The 16,766-nt window shown below is 35.0% G+C and overlaps 1 pseudogene; it reads right to left on the reverse strand.

Moving 5' to 3' along the window:
* Positions 1–13,842: 13,842 nt before the first annotated feature.
* On the reverse strand, positions 13,843–14,675 carry LOC128208330 (potassium channel subfamily K member 13-like; annotated as a pseudogene).
* Between the last annotated feature and the right edge of the window lie 2,091 nt (positions 14,676–16,766).

Below are 16,766 nucleotides of genomic sequence, written 5' to 3' on the forward strand. Positions count from 1 at the left end.
TAGATGAATATTTCTCGCCTCAGTAAAGAGTAGCAATGTTGGCATTTGACACTTGAATGTTAACACTTTCAGTCGAGCTGAAGCTTTTCACGGGTAGTTGAATGTCGTCAGGGCAGGGTCAAATGTTTATTCTATTTTATTTCAGGTCGAAAGTTAAGACAGCCAGCTGAACAAAGATAACGTCACTCTCCCATCTGCTTCCTGGGTAGGAACCAGTATCAGCGTCTTTTTTTCTGAAAGGTCATCAAAAAGTACCCTTAGTGGGGATCGAACCCAAGAACCCAAGAACCCAACTGTGCATACCTAAAATATGTTTGTGCGCGCTCAGTGCTTCCTGATTGGGTCATTAGTTGACCTTATCAGTTATTACTTGATACATTTTTATTTTCTTCTCTCTGCATTCAAATTAAAAGACTAATTGTAGCGATGCAAATAGTTGATGTGGGCATGTATTTAATGCTGTCACATTATTTATACCGTGATTGCATACATAAACATGGTGCTTTCAGGGTAAGACAATTTTTCAGATCAGACTGAAATAATTACACTGCTTTTCCTATTTCTAAAGAGAACAGTTGTTAATTTATGTTTCCTTTTTCGACTTGGATGTAATAGCTCTGTTGTTATTATCAGCTTTCATTTAGTACACACATTTTAACGCGGTATGTCATGTGACCATACATGAAATATTACAAAAATATGGAATTATACAAAAAGTAACCCCTAACTGTCCGTTCTTGCCCATTGTTTGGGTATACTGTATAATTAAAACACAATTCCAGATATTCCGATCAAACTTGGTCTTACCTGATAGGTGCAATCCACATCAAGTCAGAGGTCAAGTATTTATATGGTAAAGCTTCTTCGATTGTTAAAGGGACTAGACACCAAGTACGAAACTGAGAACAGAAACTGAAAACTGAAAAAGAGAGAAAAAACAACTTAAATTGATATCATTGTGTAACGAATCTTACTGTTTTAATGCTGATGTATCACATCGCTTACGACACAGAACACGATATTTTGAAGCTTTAGGGGGGTTTCTTTTCTTCAAATTCGAAAACCCAGTTTATATATAAAGTAGCGCCGATATATGTTTCTGTACTAATGAACTGAGTTCCATATGCTTGGTATTCATACTGTTAACTGGGAAACCATAACGCGCAATTTTTAAACGGGTAAAATCAGCTGAGGCATCGACAAAATATTTTCAATCATGTAAAATGAGATGTCATACTAGCTCTTATTGACAATTCTAGGCTTGATTTGTGGACATAATGTATTTGCCGATTTGGGACAATCTTGTGTCTTGCCCCGTTAAGGTCACTCGGCAATGCCTCAGCTGTGAATCAACTTTCCGTGGCAAATACTCAAATGCTGCTACAACACATCAATTTTGCGGAGAAAACAGGATTTCTTTGACAGCCAACACGTCTATGTCTTCGTCAACGGCGTCTGTGTGCAGGAAAATATGGAAACATACAGCGAGGGTTATAACTGGGATAATTATTGAGTGATGCCCCTTCTTTCTATTTGGAAACTCTAGCAATGAACTTTAACCTTAGATATAACTTGTTGAAATTGTTTCCGATGTTCGCATGGCACTTGGTACATGTATTGTCCGAGAAAGTAAATACTGTTAGGGTATCCGAGGGACATACAGTTTTTATGCCCGGTGATTCAGTGTTATTTTGGTATCATTTAAAATAGCTATATGAGTAAGGAAGGACTATGTTTAACTTATGATGAAAACAATATTACAAACATTCATTTTGTCATTTAAATATCGCCAAAACATCATTTCGCGCCAAAATTTGATTAAAAGAATGAGCAAAAAATCGAAATGCAATTTCTTTGTTTTTAACACATATAAACTTATATTCTCTACATTTTGTAATCAGCAATTAATATCCTTTTAGATAATACCGAAATTGTATGGGGTCATCAAATTTTAATATAACGGCCATTTGGAGGAAAAATGCAAAGCATGTTTGCACATCGGATTCCTTAAGGGAAATATCTCTGTCTATTTTAAAAGAGAGGATTATTTTTTCTTTTATGAGGAAAGACAGTCAACCGTTGGCGTTCTCTTCGCAGATCTCTTTACATGGTGTGATATTCTTGCGAGACGCTCCATAATGATTTTAAAACCGTGTATTGAAACTTTCTACTTATTACTTACTTATCAAAAATATATCGTTCTGTGACATTTAACTAAAATAATCTTTGATTTCCTTTGCAGAATGGACCAATGGCCAGTGGAAGGAGCTATCCTTACTAAGGAACAAAAAATAGGAAATGTTAAATTAAAACTTCATTTTAGATTTTCAAGTTCAAGAGTCCCTAGAAGGAGACATCGAAAGGTAATGTTTCTTAAATACGCAAATCTGACGGAAAATGCTTAATCATGTACATAACACAAAATACAAAAGACATTTTGGGGCATTGGGTAGGAATTCGAGAATGTAACAAGTGTTACAATTCAAAAGTAAAGAGTAAAACAGAACTATAAGTGTAACGCCGAATGCAATCTGGAATTCTGTTGAAAAAAAACCATGGAAAAAGATGCATAAAATATTTTAAATCATGTACTTCCGCATAAATACAATATCGATATGTTAAACCTGTCGAAAGTCACTGACGGTGTGACCATTTTAACTGACCCAACTCCAGATGGTAATAGTCAGTTTGAAGCACTTTTACTCCAGCTGAATTTAACGGTATTTACAGAAAGAATTAACAGCTCGAGTGGAAGCTGTAAATCGTCTTCGTCGAAATAACAGTTGCATGAAAGTGTCGTACACGATTCTACATATGTAGTCTATATTACGGCAATTCACTTGAAGGAACTAATGGTTGTAACAATCTCAGTTCTGTCGCCATAATGCGTGATACTACTGCAATGATTAGTCGTAAATCCAAGATGTTTTGAGTAACAAAAAGTAACCCTGGCGAACATAATTGAAGTTAATTGCACTTTTGAAATGTCACAATGATACCAATCAGCTTGAAATATTACTGTTAGGTTGTGGAAAAAAACGATTCAAATATCAACTAGACTAAATATAATTGAATAAGATTCAATAGGTATGTTTATACACATTTGAACTCCAAAGAAAACCGCTAACATTTTAGGATATGGGGCAGCTCCGTAGTTTATGTATATCGCCAAACATAAACATTAACGACAACAAATATAATTACAAGTAAAAACTGCAAAGTCCTAAAATATATAACAATACAAATACCTAATGTTTCTTAAATTATCACAACTTCATCGCAAACAATCATAGCCATGACAGAAATGAACAAAGCTCCAACAACCAAAGCAATAGTTCTAATACTTATTTCAAAAATATGCCTTCAACAACCAACCACAAACAACAACAATAAATGTTGTTTTTGAGGCGCCGGATAAGGGAAGGATGTCTCTCCTTAAACGATATCATATGTGTTCTAGGGCAGCAAAAGAGTGTCTTTGTAATCATCTTTACCATTTATGTTCAAATTTAGCGTTTCGAATAAATTTCAAAAGGAGAATACAGTACAAAGTGAGATAACTCTGCAACGATGTGACCAAGATTTTAATTTCTTTGCTGTGTACAATTGCACATAACTATTTATTAAATCACTATTATATGATTCTCCAAGCTATTGTTTGTATAATTATTTAAAATAACGTTTAAAGGGAAAATAGTCCGCAATAGTGTGACCAAGAGTTATAATGTGTGTGCAGAACACAAGATAAAATGTTACCTTTTAATTTTCTTAAGAGTCTATTAATTTATGTAAATGTTTGTTTTTGATAATGACCTGGATAAAACGGACTGTTGATAAATTTACAAAGGCAAACACTTTTGTAAGAAAGAGCACCAGAGTTAAAAGTCTGTAATGTGCAAAGATTTACATTGCCGTCCATAATAAGTTCCGAATTTCATTCATTTCCTACTGTCAGTTTCCAAGTTAGGCTTTCTTTTAAGAAAACGGGAGATTAATTCAAACCAAGAATAAAACCTGTGTACAACTTCACATTGTCCGGTGCTGTCTATGTGTTAAGTTTCAATTAATTTATAAATGAATACTCCTAGTTTTGGTATGTATAATCACTTTTTTAAAACTCCCTTCTTTTGATGGGAGACATAATTATGACAAATGTTTTTCTTTTTCTTTTTTAGTAACAGATGGGACATGATAATTTGTATAGCAACGACCTCATTTAGATATTTCAATTTTCACAACAATGGCGATAACTACTACCACTGCGGAACGCCACCTATTACAACGTCAACAACAACCTTACAGTCATTTACACGACTACAACCATTCCTACAACTACGCGTATTTCATCCACATACAAATTCCACTTCCACAGTTACAAAACAAAACAACTATGCAGACAATAACACCACACACGCCAACAACTACACCTACAACTCCGACCAGCACCGGTACTATTACTTTATATGCTACCACTACTCGTTACTAAGCAACAACAAAAAACAAAAACAAAGTACTTTGTTTTTAAACCACCATGATAAAGATTTTGTGAAAAAATGGGAATTGCAGCAACAACATCACCATTATATTTATAAAAGCATCTCTTTGATCAGCAAGACCAAAATGTCTACAACAACTTTAAGGTGTTATTTTTATACCACTGAAGGATTAAAAAGTTTATAGTTAAAATTAAGTCATAATTGATACAAATACCCTTACGTGAAAACTATGATTTTGATGTTTGTTGATTTTGACAAGGGAAAAAATGATCTCTTTGAACATCAAAATAACATCGACAACCGGCCATGGTTACAAATGGCACTGCACCTGTGACATTTGTGTTCGATATCTGTAACGAATGTGATCCTATTTTTCCAACTTATGAGGAATATGATCCTATTTTTTCACCTGTGACCATTGTGATCAGAGGAAATAATGGTTCTACGAAGCCAAGTATGTGTTATTCTCATTTTATGACTTTTTGTAGGTCATAAACATTATTGCATCGCTTATACAATCATCATAAGAGATTTTTGGTAGCCCGATTATCCGAACAACCTTTGGTCATAAGGTTTAAAAATAATCCGTACCAGCAAATTGATGCCACGGTGCATAAATCCAAATTATTCTCTTTATATAGGGCGGAAAATAAGTTGTTAAAGATAGTTGCGTTTTTGTATAAAGCATAAATGTCAATGTACAATTGATAACAAAGACCCGTACTATATCAATACAATGAGTTGTTATAAACCTGTAATTAACATTACTGTTTATTGTTGTTCGAAATGTTGCAATATGTTGGAAATATTGTGTATTGCGTCTGTCAAACACTGCCGACTGAAGCTTAGAATAAGAGCATTGCAAATATCACGTCAACACAAGAATTACAAATTACTATGCAGCCGGTCCAGTTTATTAAGACACTACAAACATGTCGTAGTAAAACGGAACGGAATACAATGGTACATTACTAATGGCCTTAGAACAAGTAAACAATTAAAAATGCAGGGATGGACCCAGAAGCCAAACACGGATACCTAACCAAATACCGTCTCCGTGGCATAGTGGTAAAAGCGTTCACCTACGGAGCGCGAGGTCGAAGGTTCGAGTCTCACAAGGGTCTTGTTCTGACATGCCCGGTTGCCGACCCAGCAGCTAGTTACCTATTGCCCTACTGCCAGGCGCCTGGCTTTTTGGGAATGGAATTGGGGTAAAGACGTTCACGAATGTTTGTGTCTCATAAGCCCAAAAGAGGGGTGACACCAAAATAAACAAACATTTTACTTTACTTATACGGATAGAGACACAAGACTCGCAGCCAGTCACTTAACCAGCGCATAATTCAAGCATCGGATGCACTCCTCCTGCAACGTTAATTTTCTCGAAGACATTTTCGTAGAGGAAATTTAATTCCAAATGATGGATGGAACTGGATTTTAAACCAAGGATTCGACCACAAGGGAAACATGAACCAAATGCTGCTAATTGATTGGGTTTTCTTGCTTTACATCATTGTCTTGCCTGCTTTTCAGCATGCTATGCGGCTTTGTTCAATTAAGGGTGGAATTATGAGTAATGGTATTTGAAACAAAAATGGTAATGTTTGAGAATGGCAATACTACCGCAATCTTCAATTTTGTGAAAATGCATGCCCTTCTCAGCCCCTATTCAACGCAAATCTCAATCTGATAATTATTCCTGTTGTTATAGCGACGTGATGCGGCACAAAGTCTGGTATAAGTGTTGCCGATGATCTTTCATTGTCATTTTTTACATCGAAGAAAACACCGCATTCCTCATGTCTTGTCAAGAACTTGTCACGCTCTTGATGTCAAGGCTGATTAATTTATAACAGAAGTAGAACACTATCCATAGTTGTGTGCGACATTTAGGTTAAACATTTTAGTCATGATATAAGTTTCTGCGGATGTGAAAAACGTTCAAAACTATGTGTTCACACTGACGTAATACTGGAAAAGAAAATCATTTAAATGATAAAACATGGAATCAAATAATGATAATGATAATAATATTAGTAATACCAGTTATGTCAACTTGTACTGTCTTTTGGAACTGTTTTCCAGAGTGTTTACCTTAACATCGTACAACGAAATATGCATTATAAATGATTTCATACGAGACGTCTGTGTTTGTGATATTTTGTCTTTTTTAAAGCCGGTGCAGTAGACCAATGTGACTTGTGACGTCATTTTCTATTCGCATCAAGAAAACAACAACATCGATTAGACTCTCCAAAAGGCTGGAAGTATTTTCATCTTAGGTCTTTTGGTTAGAATATAATCCATGCTAAGCGGAACACTGTTTTTTACATGGCTATCATGCTTATATCGTCAGCTTAGCAGTTTGGTCCCTCAATCGTGGCAAATGCGCAAAGTTGAGAAATATAGGGAGCTACCGTTACAAGGTATTTTATCATTTGCAGAATTACCGTTTAATTTGCTCATAAACAACGTTTCGACGGGTGTTCACAATTACAATAAGCATCAGCAAAGTGATGAGAGACGGACTTAAATGCAAAAACAAGTTTAGGAATTGTTATTTTGAAACTAACCTAAGGTACAAGCATATTAAGTATCGGCCAACGTGACAAGTTAGTTAAAATTATGATAAACAAAGTTGCATAATGGTGTTGGTCTGCGGCGTCTAAAGGGGTAAATTCACATTAAATATGTAGAATAAGGTTTTTTGTCCCTCGCAGTTGATTGAGCTACTTAAGTTTTAACTGTCTGGAAATGATTAACGGAACGTTATTATGATTTTCAAAACTGATCTCAGGATGTTTGTAAACCAAACATTTTAACTGACGATTAAACAGTTTTTTTGCTTAGCATAGGCTATATTTAAAACATAATAGACGTAGGATTAAGCTCTCTGAGAATATAATCTATTGCTGTTTTGTTATGTTTGACGCGGTAGCAGAAGATGACATTACGTAGGTTTTCTGCTTTTATAGAATTATAACACAATCAAGCTTAAAACATTGCACTCGGCTACTTATAGTGTTATGTCAGAATTACTTTCATGATATATATTAAAACTAATGGCTTTGTAAGAAACATCAATGGAATTTCCAATGGTGTTAACTAATAATACTGACAATTTCTAGTATTCAAATGTAATTATAAGACTGCAGCCTGTTATAACACAATTAATATAATGATGTATGTTAAAAATAATCGCCTTGATAAAAGCATTAATATAATTTCCACAGGTCGTAACTATTAATACGGAAAGGCAATGACTAGTACTCAAATGTTACTATATAAGTGCAGTCTCATGGAAGAGTAACAGCATTGCCAGGTACATGTCATGGTTTTTAAACTTCAAAATTTACCAGTTTTCAGCGCTCTTAGTTAATTTAACTTTTTTTGAAAACAACTGGATTGCATTTACTGATTCGCCATGAGCAGTCGTGTCGTCTAAACTGGTGTTTTTTTCCATGGATATGCATTTGAATTTCAGTACTTCATTGTTTAATCACCATAGTAACATAGATTTATCAAAGTAAATGTATGACCCTATGTCATAGTTAGATGGCAATACGAACATTCTTAATCATTAAGAATGGGCGGAATGAGCGCAACATGGTTATTGTTCTGATTTCGAAAATATGGCTGATGGCCGCGCGATAAATCAGACAATGAATTGATTTATATACACTTAATTTGTTCATACATTTTGAATGGGTATTACATCGTCAAAATAGACGCTTATAATAGCAATCACAACGGTAAAGACATATTTGAGGGTTGATCATTTAAATATAAACAGGGACTGCATGACATTCCAACCCTATATAACGACGTTGATACCAAGCTATATCAAAACTAACTAGAGTTGAACAATTGTATTGAAGAAAATTGCGACCATGCCATGACTATTTCTCATTATATTGGGCTCGGCTTCAATTCGGAATATATCCACGGAAATGGTGACGCCGTTGCTTACATATAAACCTTAATCTTGGATTCATCATTACAAATATAAGGAGCATATAACTTGCAAATTTCATTATTTTTTTTTTCACGGTCATTCACAAATACACCATTCATAGAACGAACGACTGTTGGTATAGACTTGGTGTGCTTTCGGTAAGTCATGTGACTTGCGCATGACAACGTTCAATATGTTTTTCTTCTATAAACGACATCGATTTTAAAAGGTATAGTAGTTCAAAAGTAGCTGAATATTCCACGGATAATATGATTCGTTCCAGAAATTGCCCAGCTCAATTGAAGAAGCTGTAAAATACTAGAAATACCATGCGGGCGGTTGTTCTCGGTTTTGTCGTGCAGCCTATCGTGTCGCGGAATTAAACTTGTTCTCAGACTCTTCCACCTGGGGGAAAACCTCGTATATCATCTCTATAAAATTGGCAAATAGATTTAGAGATCATATATTAAAGGTTAAAAAGAGATTCAAATAGAAATAACATGCACAATTATGTTTTTGTGGCGGTTCATCATTTTTCGGGGACAAAGCCTTCAAGTTTTATATGTTCGAGGACTCTCTTCAAAAGACCACTTTCCTGAAATAAATAAAAGATGCCAATATCAAAATAAATCAGTTACATGCCTTGTTAAATATTTTAATTCTGGCTGTGAATGCTACTACATTTGAGGTTTGCTTTCTACATGTATATAATAATGAAGTATTGACAAGAAAATAGCTAACTATATGTTTTGTGGTTGTTGTATTTTTTCTGGTCACAAAGTCCATAACTTTTGTACAGCAAAGTAAAACTAAATGTTATTAAAAGCTTTAAAACAGGTCTTACCGATTATTTGTATAACTTGCCATCACTGGTTTTAGCTGCCCGGTCAGCTTAGTTGGTTAGAGCACCGTGCCAGTATTCTGGTGGTTGTGAGTTTAAGCCCCACACCTGAGGCACTTTTCCTCCCAGGTCTACTTTAACAGGCAGAGTGTGTGAACATGTTCCACAATTTCTATAAGAACAAGAATTAAAGCATGTGAATATGAAGCAATGCAAAAGTTACAGATTGGTATCACCCACAATTGTCACTTGTCAACTATCACACTATTATTTATAGTATTGCTATTATCAGCAGAGGACTGAAATATGTTTTGCATTAACTTAAAAACCATATCTGCTCATACTATAAAATATAAGGTTATATATAGCTGGCATGTAACTGTCATTTTATGTCACTTCCGGGTTCCCCATTCGGGCCATTCATCATATACTGGAATTGTGTGATGATTTAGTCTTTGTTTCAACAATCCTGTAAGAATGACCGGTGTTATTAAAAGCTAAACTTACCCATGTTTGCATTTACAGTATGCGTCACACCCACGCTTTTCCTTTGTATCGATGTAAAGTTGACAACATGGCGGCTATCCGTTTTCTCTACTTGGATAGATTTTACCCCGTAAATGTTAGATATCGTCGTCCTCTAAAGATATATCGAGCTTTCCGATGTAGCAGCCAGTTACAAATTCCTTTGCCTACTTTTGTTTCGCAGTGAAATGTCACATTTATGATAATTTGGCCCAAAACCGTCAGGAATATCGGTAAGCGAAACGACGCGAGAGGCCATTGCTTTCTTGTTTGTTTGACGGACACAGACAGAGTTCGGTCCCTTGATATCAGGGAGCGTGGCTTAGTAGCCGCTGTCGTAAGGTCAATTCGCAATCAGTTCTGTAAAAAATGGCTAATAGCTGTGAAACCATTACATGCCATATACTGAAGGATAAAAATACTTTGTAAGTTGGAAAGCGTATGGAGAGACTTTATTTTCAATATCGGATAAAGTCGTAGGATAAAGCCATTTTTGCTACTATCTAGGATTTCTCAAGCTTATTTTGAATTTCACGGCTCAGCAATCCTCTTACTTTTTATTGAATTTCGGCATGAATAATCTGTACATTCGTCTTGTATGATCATCATTAAAGCTCCAGTCTTAAAATATGCTATGGAGTTCGCGTATAACTAGCCTTTATGAAAATGCAGAATTTTGACCGTCGACGTTTATTTAAATTACAGATGAGGATGTAGCTTTGCTATAAATATGATACAAAGTTAGAAAGTCCAATCTATTGACGGATTAATTCATTACAATTCCGGAGCATGAATTCATGCATTTCCATATTAGATGAAAGCAGTAAACATCTCTGGTGCGCTTACGGAATGAAGCGGTATTCAAATGACAAAGTGTCTGATGAATGTTTCGGTATTCAAATAGAATTTAATTTCTAAACGAAAGATATGTTTACTTAATGAGCAACAAACATTGTTTATAAGCAAATGAAATTTGGAAATCAAACAATAAGTTACTAAGGTACCCGCACTAAAAGAAAACAAAACAAAAACAACAAGTTAAAGAACGAAACATGTGATTCATGAAACTTAACACACAAATAACGGTCTGGAATTAATATGTGGGATGAAGTTTGTTTTGATATTATTAAACCCATATGTGTTCTTTTCCCGAGCCAGACACATTTTTTAATCACCAGTTAAATTCTCGTATCTGAAGGACATTTGGTTGGCCTTTTTTTCCGGACAACAGTTTTTTGTCATTTTTTGTTTTATAAAAGAGTGTAATTAAGTGCTATACACCAGACATTTGAGGCAATTGTTCTTCTGTTCTAATCTTTCATACTCTCATGTTTTGCCAATATGTGCGCATTTTTTTTCTACTTTAATCATTTAAACAAATTGAGGAATGTACAAAGCTATACAGCGTTCATAAATTGTAAACATCATTGGCAATTGAAAACACAATACTATCAAATGCAGTTCCAGCGACGCGTCCTGATAACATTGGATTGCTTTTTGCCCTGACGAACTCTGACTTTTCTTATTTTCAGACATTGTGAAAGAAAGTTATTGCTATCTGTCAAATAACTCTAGATATGAGCAGACCCCAAATGGCTTTCCATATTTTACGATATGTCTGACAAAATGACGACCTCTTATCGTACATCGACATGCGTATCATTTTTGTATAGTTTCCCCAAAATGCTTCTTATGAGTCAAAATTAGAAAGAAATGGTATTTCTAACATGTGTTTTGTTTTCCAAGAGCTGTATGATGGTTCTGTGATAAACCAGACAATTTAATGATAGAAATGTCACGTTTTGCGTTCATGCATTTTAAAAGGGTTATACATCTTCAACGGAGAAGTCAAGCATTACAATCCCAAAGAAAAACTCATACTTGTGAGCTGTTGCTTCAACATGTCTTAGCAGGAAATGTGATGTGTGCCTAGTTTATCCATCCTTGTAAGACCTTGACCCTTCTGACATCTAACAGGATTTGGACAAATGTTCGGCTCCTGGTCTTGTAACTGCAAGTTCCATGGTGGTATTGGACTTAGTTTGTTCTATACAGTTAATTCAATATTGATTGAGGTCCTTTAACCACGTAAGGAGAACGGACAACTGTTGGTATAGAGTTACCGTGATCTACTGGTGCACTATTCACGCACGACATCATTCAAATTATTACTTGAAAAAAGTTCATGTGATTGTCGTTTAGGCTACTTGTCAGATGAATGGTGTTTTGGGTACCCTAGCACTTACAAAATACATACCCTGGTTATGATAGTTACACAATGTTAATGATTTGTACAAAATATAAAAGATTCAGGGGATAAATCATACTTATATAGTTATGACATCCTCTAAAGCCGAGCGTATAACGACTATCTAGGTTTCTTATAATTAAAACCGCCTGATACATTCACCGGTGAACCATTCCTATTTCACTGATTATTCCAACATTTAATGACCAGTGGTGTTTTATCATGTATTGGTTTTCGCATATTTTTGTGGCCAAATGACAATCAAGGATTTACCCCCATTTACCGTAGCTCCATATCATGTAGGGCTCATTTGACGATGAATACAAACATCTATTTTCGAAGAGAGTATTTTGTCGATCTACATGATTTGGTACAGCCATTTATTTCCCATTTCGGTGTTTCCTGTGCATTTGCGCGCAATTACTATAATTGGCAGTCAATGGAGCCGTTGTCTGGAGGCAGTTGAAGCCCGATTTTAAAACTAGATGTCTTATCAGCTATCGAATAGTATTCAGTATACATTTAACATATTATGAAACCACATTAAAATCGTAATTAGGCATTTACACTAGATATTCTACTTCTTTTTTACTTATTCAGTTTATTCATAATACACAACCAGGCAAACACAAATCAGTACCAAATGTGCATTTCTTTGTTGATGTGCATTCCCAAGCTAAAAGATATTAGAATTGTGTGATTGAAAAGTACATAACATCATTATAAATGACCAAATTAACGATATCATCCAAGTAATTGTACAATGCAAACGTAGCTCCAAATATCTACAATTTGATGAAAAACGAAAAGTACCCTTAAAGTTAATATTTCTGTGTTTTCCCCTTTTTGTAAATTCTTCTTTTCATAGAAGGTATTTTGACTCCGAAACGATGTCTCCATCCGTCTAAACTTTAAATTCCGTCATTCCAAATATTAAAAACTATTTTACTAATATAACCGAGGAGTTAACACAAAGTAAGTTAAGTGGTCATTCATTGCTTACCACTATTTGATTTGTTTGTGATAAAATGTACATTTTTATCTTCAACTGTATAACAGTTGGAGCCTGTTTCATGAAGAATCGTAGGAGCATTTCATACCAATAATCGACAGAGCAGTACTAGATTTGAACATGCTTCTACCCTATTAGTGATTCTTGACGAAAAGGTCCCCTGGGGTCTGCTAAAATTCAATAACTAAGTTAACGTTTCCATATTGCTTGTGGCAGACCCTTTGTTCGTAAAGAAATTATGCCAATACTTAATTGAATGAAACAGCCAACGGTTACATATTAGTTCGTCTCAGACCTGTGACCTGATGCGTGAAACCCTATTGACATATTAGTACACTCTAACTCATCTGTGTGACACACACTCAGAGCAAGTCATGAAGAAAATGTATTCCTTTTATAAGGGCAATCAAGAAGCAATCGAACGTTTGGCAAGATTAGTTTTTTCAACTTTGGTATTTAAATAGCATTTAAGTTTGTCGTGCGATGTGTTTATGTCAAACTATATGTCGTTTTAAATTAGCAATTCGAAACCCCGTGGCACTATATACCTGAAGTCGTGACAGACGTTTTTTTTCCGATAAGGCAAGGCGAAGGTAAAATCATAACACCATCTGTAAGTAGAGGGGCTATATCCGGTTGCATTCAGTCGGATCCGTTATTTCCACTCATGATAATACTTTTAGTCGAGCAAGTTTTGAATGATTTTTAATCAACATTCTAAATACGGCACAGAGTGCCTAAAACGTACATGTATATATGGTGGTGTCAGCAATCCTCTTGGCCAAGTTTCTTGTTAAGAATGGCTAGTGGACCAACACCACCCTGGAAACCGTTCGTAGTGCCGCTCTGTGAACGTTGTTGGGTCTCATACAATTGTTTTTTGCATCAATGCTAATGATATCTTTTTGGTCTGAAGGAAGTGTCTCATTGATATCATTTCACCGGAATTTCTCCTTCCACTTTCCTCAGAGTCGCTATTTGCGTCTACTTCTACCTTAACAGTGTTTCCCTTCATTCGCCGCAAGTGGCCAGGTGTTATTGCATTCCTACGACCACGCTGCTTCCGGCGGATTCTGCACTCACAGTTCATTTTCTTTATCATCCAGTTCAATGCTTGTTTTATCAAAATTGATGTTACATTAAACCAACTATAAATGCAGCAACATCCTATCACAATAAACACAAAATTACCTAACCGATAGAAATGCCGATTTCCATAATTTTCCATCTGACTGACAACGTAATCTCCAAATCTATTGTAGCAAATATCACAAAGCAGAAATATATTGCCTCGAAATAGATCCAGTCCTCGACGGGGTAATACATGGCAGAGGCACAACAGGCGATGACAACAACGCCCAGTAAAAGAATCAACATCACCCAGTACACAGATGGCTTCCAATCGTTGAGCGATTGTTGATTATCCCCAGTTTTCTCCTTATCTCCCAGTCATGTATTGCACGTAAGATGTACGCAAGGAATGTAATAATTCGTTCTAGAAAGAGGTTAAAGAAGAGAATGGCCCCGGCGCATCCAAAAAAGCCGTAGAAGATAAGAAGGATCTTGCCGGCCGTTGTCCTCGGTGTGGTCATCCCAAAACATGGATATATACCAGGCAATTATTTATTTAGTGATCAAAAGTATGTGCATTCAGTATCAGATTAAATTTGCGCATGCATTTAGTAATATTGGAATAATGATAATAATCGTTTAGTCAGCTCGAACAATGATTATATAGCAGTGTGTTTCTTTTTCTATAAATGACATAATATAGTATACTGCGTATGTGAAATCAGAAGGTGGTCAATCTTCGGTTAAAACAAAAGGCTAAGTAATGTAAGATGGTAAGAAATTAAGCCTTGATGACATTTTTTACTGTTTCTGATGGATTGGCGTTATTGTCATGCAATTCAATTTCTTCTTTATTAATCAATATAGATATCAAGACTTATTGTTTATATGTTTTCGAAACATGACTCAAAGGGAATGGATGCAGTTCACCAGCATGCCAAGTTTGAGGTATCTGTATACAAATTTTCACCACACCCTTGACCTTTGACCAAAATATGTTAAATGTCTCCAGACTTAAACGTTTTTCAATTATTGATATGAAACTGTTTAGCTTACGGTCAAAACGACATTGTCATATGAAAAGTCCTCTTCATATGTTGATCAGAAACATATTTTCAGCTAATCTAAGGTAATCAAAATGAAAAGGCTTAATCTGCTGGTAATGAACAACCTGCATAAACAATAAAAGAACTCTGGGCCTAAGCGTTCTTCAGATTTTGATCGGAAACCGAATGGACGGACGGATGGACGGACGGATGGACGGACAGAGGAACAGATAACTACACGGAATCCGTTGCAGCATAAACATCTTAGGTGCTGTAATACTTAGAATTATAAATTTCAGGTTAAAATGGGGTCGCTAATATTTTTCGATCAAAAATGAGCTTTCCCAGTTATTCATTGGAAAACACTTATTTTTAAATTTGTTACTTTATGATATCGAAGTATTAGAGAATCAAAAAGTAGTTTTGATTTGGTGGGGTGCAAATTAAGGCCGGTAAAGTAAAAAATAGTACATTTTAAGACATTTTGACCTATAATCAATACATTGATAACATCACCTGATAATGTCAATCAACCAATCATGGAACATTGAAGTCTCCAAAGACTATATTTGAGCAAGTATCAACATTTGCTGAATGGTTCCCGTTTTGGTATCTTAGTTGTAACACTCCTGATTTTTTGCAAACTTTTATATCGTCATACAAACAAATGCATTTTACCAACACATGAGTGAGTCCCTTACATGAATTAATTAAATAAATAAAAACGACATATTTCAAAATTCATATACGAACTTCAAGAATCTTAATTCAACAACAAACACATTGAACTATTTATTTATTTATCCAAACTATCCCAGTCCCAGTATGTTTTAGTAATACTTTTTCATAAAAAATGTAATTATATTTATTTGAAGTAAAGTGAGGTATTAATACAGTGATACGGCCATGCGTATTGCATAGTTGGGTTATCTACATATCCTACATTATATCATTGATACAGTCAATTTTAATAATTTGTCATTGACTTTCCAAGTTAACCCATTTATTAAAAAAAGATTATCTTAAATTTGCAAAACCACTTCGAAATTTCTTTTTTTGAGCTTTGATAAATCGGCACCTGAGGTTCATAAACCAAGCCATCTAAAACGAAGCATACGAGCTTTGGGACAAGTTATTGAAAACATGTACCTAATTAATGTTACCAAAGGTTTGTAATGGTAGCTAAAAACATACGTCCATCTTGTTGTTTCTTTCTTCAATCAGTTTTTACAATTGTTTCTTTATAAAGGGCATTTTATCAAACATATTTTATAGTTTTATTTACAAAAAATATTGCTGGCTTGTGAAGTTTGATCGCGTGGCACGTGTCATCATGTACAACATTGAAATCAATTTCCACGCGACGTCAATGACTACCTGTCATTTGTTTGTTAGCAACATGTTTAGAAACAGAAGACGTTCAAAAAGTGTAAAGACTCTGTAATGTCTAGTTCAAAATAACCTAATAATAATTTGTGAATGAGAGTAAGACAGCGTATTCTGTCCAGAAATCAAATTTACGTCAGACCCTTCACCTCAGAAATATATTGTTATAACAGTATAAATATTGTG

The sequence above is a fragment of the Mya arenaria genome, chromosome 11 (genome assembly GCF_026914265.1).
Source record: "Mya arenaria isolate MELC-2E11 chromosome 11, ASM2691426v1".
In the NCBI taxonomy this organism is placed as follows: Eukaryota; Metazoa; Mollusca; class Bivalvia; order Myida; family Myidae; genus Mya; species Mya arenaria.